The sequence below is a fragment of the Pistacia vera genome, unplaced genomic scaffold, assembly GCF_008641045.1.
Source record: "Pistacia vera cultivar Batoury unplaced genomic scaffold, PisVer_v2 Contig52, whole genome shotgun sequence".
In the NCBI taxonomy this organism is placed as follows: Eukaryota; Viridiplantae; Streptophyta; class Magnoliopsida; order Sapindales; family Anacardiaceae; genus Pistacia; species Pistacia vera.
In genome coordinates, this window is record NW_022196357.1 from 2246201 (window position 1) to 2252008 (window position 5808).

General features: G+C 38.8%; 1 non-coding gene across 1 annotated transcript; it reads left to right on the plus strand.

The window, feature by feature from the left end:
• The first annotated feature begins 5229 nt into the window (after positions 1–5229).
• On the plus strand, positions 5230–5336 carry LOC116106682. The gene has a single exon (XR_004124335.1). It is a non-coding gene; the product is annotated as a small nucleolar RNA R71 (small nucleolar RNA).
• Positions 5337–5808: the final 472 nt, after the last annotated feature.

Below are 5808 nucleotides of genomic sequence, written 5' to 3' on the forward strand. Positions count from 1 at the left end.
AAATATGCATAATACCAGGCTCTTCATCGTTGAGTACTGAAACAATTAGAAACAACGAGGGAAAAACAGATGAGCAAACAGAGAAAGGATGAGAAAGATATAAGAATTACACTGGAAACTGAGTTGTAATGAAGAAAATCATGGATATTAATCAATGGTAGAGAGGAGAGGGTTTTACTCTGAGCAAGGTGAGGCAACGGGTTTAAATTTTCTTGGGTGAGCAATTAGTGGTAACCTGTTGTGAAGGTTTGAGGGATAGGTAGTTGGATCACGATCGACAATTCAACAGCAGTACCAAGTTGGATTGGGCTACACGTGTCAACGGTTGGCGTATTGAGTAGTATATTGGTTGTAAATATTTATATAAGAAAAATATAACATATGGGCCCATTACTTTATTACTTTTTATAGTGTAATTTTCTATATATAGTTTTGTAATAGCCGGGTTGTATTGATTATGACGACACTTGTGATAACACTAACACGGAAATAAACGTATTAAATACCAGGTAGCCATAAGAGACAAGTGAATGCTGTTTTGGCTCTGTCTTCGAGCAATGGCAACTGATTAGAGCTCTGAAAGCCATCCAAGAAACAATAAATAAGCAATGGCCCCACAGAGATTTCCACATTTGATATAATGAAAGGAAGTAGAAAATGATCTTCCCTTGTTGTCTTCATTCCAGTTTTATATAAGTGATGCACCCCCCTACATGTTCGTGACTGTCTAGTTGGCATCATTCTTGTTGTCATCTATGATTGCCGTGATACCCCTTTCTTTGTGAACACTTCACCGGGCTCACCCAGGACATAGAAATAGGGTAGATCGATGCCTGACATCTATGGGGTCGTGCAACACCACTTCGGCAATGTCAGAAGCAGATTCACATCGGGTCCCTGTCAACATGATGGTGCAACCCTATGCTTGACAAATCAGCTCCATGATATACAATTGTGCATACAAAGCGATGGAGGATGCCTTAATTTCCCGATATGGTCCTCCCAATTGTCTGATCTCTCTCTCTTACCCATCCCGAATAACCTCTCTTCCTCCCATTTACTTAGTTTTGCATTGCTATCACTAGACAAAGGATTTATGATTCACCAAATATACTATTACAAGTGAAAATGGGTAAAGGCTTCAGTCAAGTTTTGGAGGTTCTTTTCCGTTCACGCCTTTCATTCTCTTTTTCCTATTTCAAAATCTTCAAATTCTAGATTGTACGTGCGTGTCATCGGTTGAATTGCCTTCCATGTGAGTATAAACAAAAAGGACAATGTCCACAACTGAGTCATGTAGTTAAATGTTTGTTAAAACCGAGCGCGTGTGGAAGCATTGAATGTTATATTGATCTTGTTTCATTCTGGAAGCTTGCATTTGTTAGGTTTGGGTCAGGGGATTCTAGCAGCCTAAGAATAATGAATTTTGAGAGATTAAAGTTATATGTAACGAAAAAAATGTGAAGAAATGCCACAATACTCAGCAATGTACATTGGGGTAAAATATCTTTCACTCACTGACATCATATGAACCAGGTGGATGAGGGGAAGAAGATAAGGAGTTTCATGGAGAAGTAATAAATAAGGGCATTATTGTATATGACTAAGGAGACAAGATTGGCCTTTGGCGCCGAGAAAGAGCAAGAGGCAAAATGGGAACTATATATATTATTAATGATCAATACTAGTTCAGAGTAAAACCCAGGCCACTGCTATCCCTCCCATCCATAGGCCATTCTCTACTCAAATTCTCTGAAATTTCTCACTAGATTTCCAAGGAATTCATAGATTTTGGAGTATTTTTGAATGGATTTCAATCCTAAGCATCCAAAGGGAAATTCTCATCAAATATTAGATTAAAGTTAATACAGTTGTTTGAATTTCTTATGGTTTTATATGCTTAGGGTTTATAGAGGAAATGGAATTCTATCAAGAAAGATTATGAGTGTTGGAGTTGCTCAAATTCAAGGTAAGTAAATCCAACCAAGTTAAGATTTAAGAAAATCAAGTGAGTAGAGATTTCTTTTAATTATGTATGTGTTATGATTATTGAGAAATTGAGATGAGATTGATGATGAATTATGCTTGTTATTGGATATATTTGAATTATGAGAAGTGCTTTTGATTGTATGATGATGGGTTGTAGTTTGATTGAAGTTGAAAGAAGTTTGAGTCAACTTTTGGGAGTGTTTTTCCTTGACAGGTTTTGTGATGATACAAGGGTGTTTTACTCTCATTTTGGATGATTAAAGAAAGAAGAAGAGTTATAGCTAAAGTAGAATTTATGTTTGCACATTTATTGTTTGATGAAATGCCTAGTGAAAAGCCTAAGTGAAAACTACCCTGTCACAGTGGTGACATTTTGAGTGATATTTGGGCATCTTACAGATTGAAATGGGTTGAGACCAAAGCATAAAAGTTGTAGCCCTATCTCTAAGCTTTAAAACGAGACTGAAATCGTAGCAATCCGATATGTATAACTCAAGTTATCCCTTCTTGGGTGTGACCTGTGCAGAATGACTATCTTGATGCAACATTGCATTTGTGCATTTCATGAGTGCATTAATGAGCATGAATCATCCATATGCATTAATTATGCATTAGAGAAAGAGTAGAAAAAGAGTATAGATTTTGAGTGTAAGCTTTATTAAGAGAAAAGAGAGAAAAAGAGAATAGAGTAGGTTGTGCGATAGGGAACCCGTGAGTAATGGGTAGAGTATTCCCGCATGTACACCGTATTGAGAGAGCGGCATGAGTATGAGAGGCAAAAGTGGTGTAGCGCGTGAGAGTGCATGCGGATGAGGGCTATACCGAAGAGTACCCGAGAGAGAGATTATATACTCACATGGCCAATGGTTTCGAATCCATGCATAACCGAGTTCGTTCGGCTAAGAACGAGTAGAAGTCACGGAGAGCGAGAGCAAGTCCCAACCGTGCCCCCAGTAAGATGGGGCCGTGACTTACTAAAGAGAGTTAGTAGAAAAGAGTTCTAAGAAAGAGAAACAGAGAGAGAGAAACAGAAAGAGAAAACGGAGAGAAGTATAAAAGAGAGAGTAAATGAGAATTGTAAGCAAAGACTTAGAGAGAGAGAGTAAATGAGAATTGTAAGCAAAGACTTAGAGAGAGAGAGTTACGGGGATAGATGACTAGAGGGTTTACTTACTGAGCATTATTTGTGCTCACCCTATTGCCTTTCTATGTTTTTGCAGCATTTAGGTGAGGACACGGTCGGATGGACATCGGCACGCGAGGAGGAATGGCTACACTGTCTACATAGTTTTTGATAGTTTTTGTTTATGATACTAATTTTGTATAAAGAATGTATATGTTTAATAAAAGAAAAATTGGGGCCCAACTACTTATGTTATTATACATGTATTTATTATGTATATTTTTATGAGTATTTGAGTAGGAAGTAGTTATTACATTCCAAAAGCCTAGCACACTCATTCTTCGTCGGCTCATCCACCTTGGTTGTTTTTTATTGGACAATGCAAGCTTCTATATGTAGTTGAGGGGTGTTTTCTTCGATAGCATCTACTACCAGTCTATCCACTAAGTCTACACTAAAGCATGAATCTGACACTAATGGAAATCTCATGGCCTCAATGACATTGAATGTCACTGTTTCATCTTGGACCCTTAAGAGCAATTTTCCTTCTTATACATCAATTAAAGCTCTTCCGGTGGCAAGAAATGGTCGTCCCAAGATAAGAGGCATTTCCTTGTCCTCTTCCATATTCAACACGATAAAGTATGCAAGAAAGATGACTTTGTCCACCTTAACTAGTACATCTTCACCATGCCCCTCGGATGCTTGATGGATCTATCTGCAAGCTGCAAATATATGGTTGTAGGCTTCACTTCACCAATCCCTAGTCTCTTGAAAACAGAAAAAGGCATTAGATTAATGTTTCCACCTAGATCACATAAAACTCTATCAAATGTAATATCTCCTATAACACAAGGGATAGTGAAACTCCCTGGATCCTTGAGTTTTGGTGGCAGCTTCTTCTGTATAATGGCACTGCACTCCTCTATAAGCATCACCGTTTCCTCCTCTTCCAACTTCCTTTTGTTTGACAGAATTTCCTTGAGGAATTTTGCGTAGCTCGGCATTTGCTGTAAGGCATTTGCAAAAGGAATGTTAATATACAGTTTTTTAAATACCTCAAGGAATTTCATGAACTGCTTATCCTGATTTTTCTTTCTAAGCCTCTAAGCAAAAGGAACAAGAGGGGTACGATGTCACAACTCCGGTGGTATCTCAGGAAATGACAAATTTTCTTTCTTTTGCTTTGGGCTCTCTTCCCTCTTTGGTTCTTCTTCTCTAGGACTCGTTGGCTTCTCTTCAACCATGACTTTTTCCTCGAATTCATCATCGGATTCTTCCTTCGCTTTACTTGGTGGGTTCTCATCCTTCCATTTTTGTTCAACACCTTCCAAAACTATTCCATTTCGTAAAGTTTTGCATTTGCTTGTTCTCATGGATTTGTCACTGTGTTACTTGGTAGGGAACCTTATGGTTGCTCATTCAGATTTTCGGCTATTTGCCCCATTTGTACCTCTAAGTTTCGAATGGAAGCCCCTTGGTTTCTGAAATTTGCCCTCGTCTTACTCATGAAACTTGTGGTCTCTTGCATGAACTTCCCGAACATATCCTCCAATTTTGACAATCTTTGATCCCCTGGTTGATGATTCACCCCAACTTGATTGTTTGGCGCATTTCTTTGGTTCCATTGATTAATCTAATTGCCCTAAGATAGATTTGGATGATTTCTCCAACTAGGATTGTACATGTTGTAGAAAGGATTGTTTTGTTGTCTCTGATTCCCTACCAAATAGTTGACTTGTTCTGATGATGATGAAGCTGAAGCAAAGGTGTTCCCCACTTGGCATTTATTGCTCGCATGGTTACCTGCACAAAAATCACATGTCATTTGAGGTGTTTGAATAGAATTTACCTGCATACCTCCTAATTACTTCTAAAGTGTTGTAAGTTGGGCTGAAATGGTCGTGGAAGCATCAAATTCGTGAATACTCATAGACTTCTTTGGATGCATTCTCTCATTGGATCACTGATAGTTGTTACTTGCCAGGACTTCAAGTAACTCATAAGCTTCTTCAGGTGTCTTGTTTTGCAATACTCCTCCAAATGCTACATCCACCATTGTTTGCACATTTATCATCAACCCATTATAGAAAGTTTGGACTTGCATCCAAACCGGCAAACCATGGTGTGGACACTTTCTCGGCAGTTCTTTATATCTTTCCCAAGCTTCATAAAGTGACACATTCTCTTCCTGCAGAAATAATGTGATGTCGTTTCTCATCCTTGCAGATTTCGCTGGTAGGAAATATTTAGTCAGGAACCTTTGTGCCAATTCATTCTAGGTGGTGATTGTTCATGCTGGTAGTGCCATTAACCATCCTTTTGCTTTATCTCTTATGAGAATGGAAACAGTCTTAACCTGATGGCATCATTCGACACTCCATTTGCCTTGAATGTGTCGCAAATCTCTAAGAAGTTCACAATATGTGAATTTCGGTCTTCTTTTGGATCTCCCCCAAATTGTACCAACTATTGGATCATGGGTGCTTGCTGTAGGCAAGTTCACTGGACTAACCCACCAGAGGATTCCATATGGATGGTAACCCCAGTGTCTATGGAACAAATCCTCTAACGAATGGTGGTGCATGTGATCCTTAGACTTGAGATCACCGGAGCGCCTTGTGCACCGATTGGTGCAGTTTGACACTAGCCTAACGCAATTCTATTCAGAGCTGTCAATATAGTGGTGATGGAGT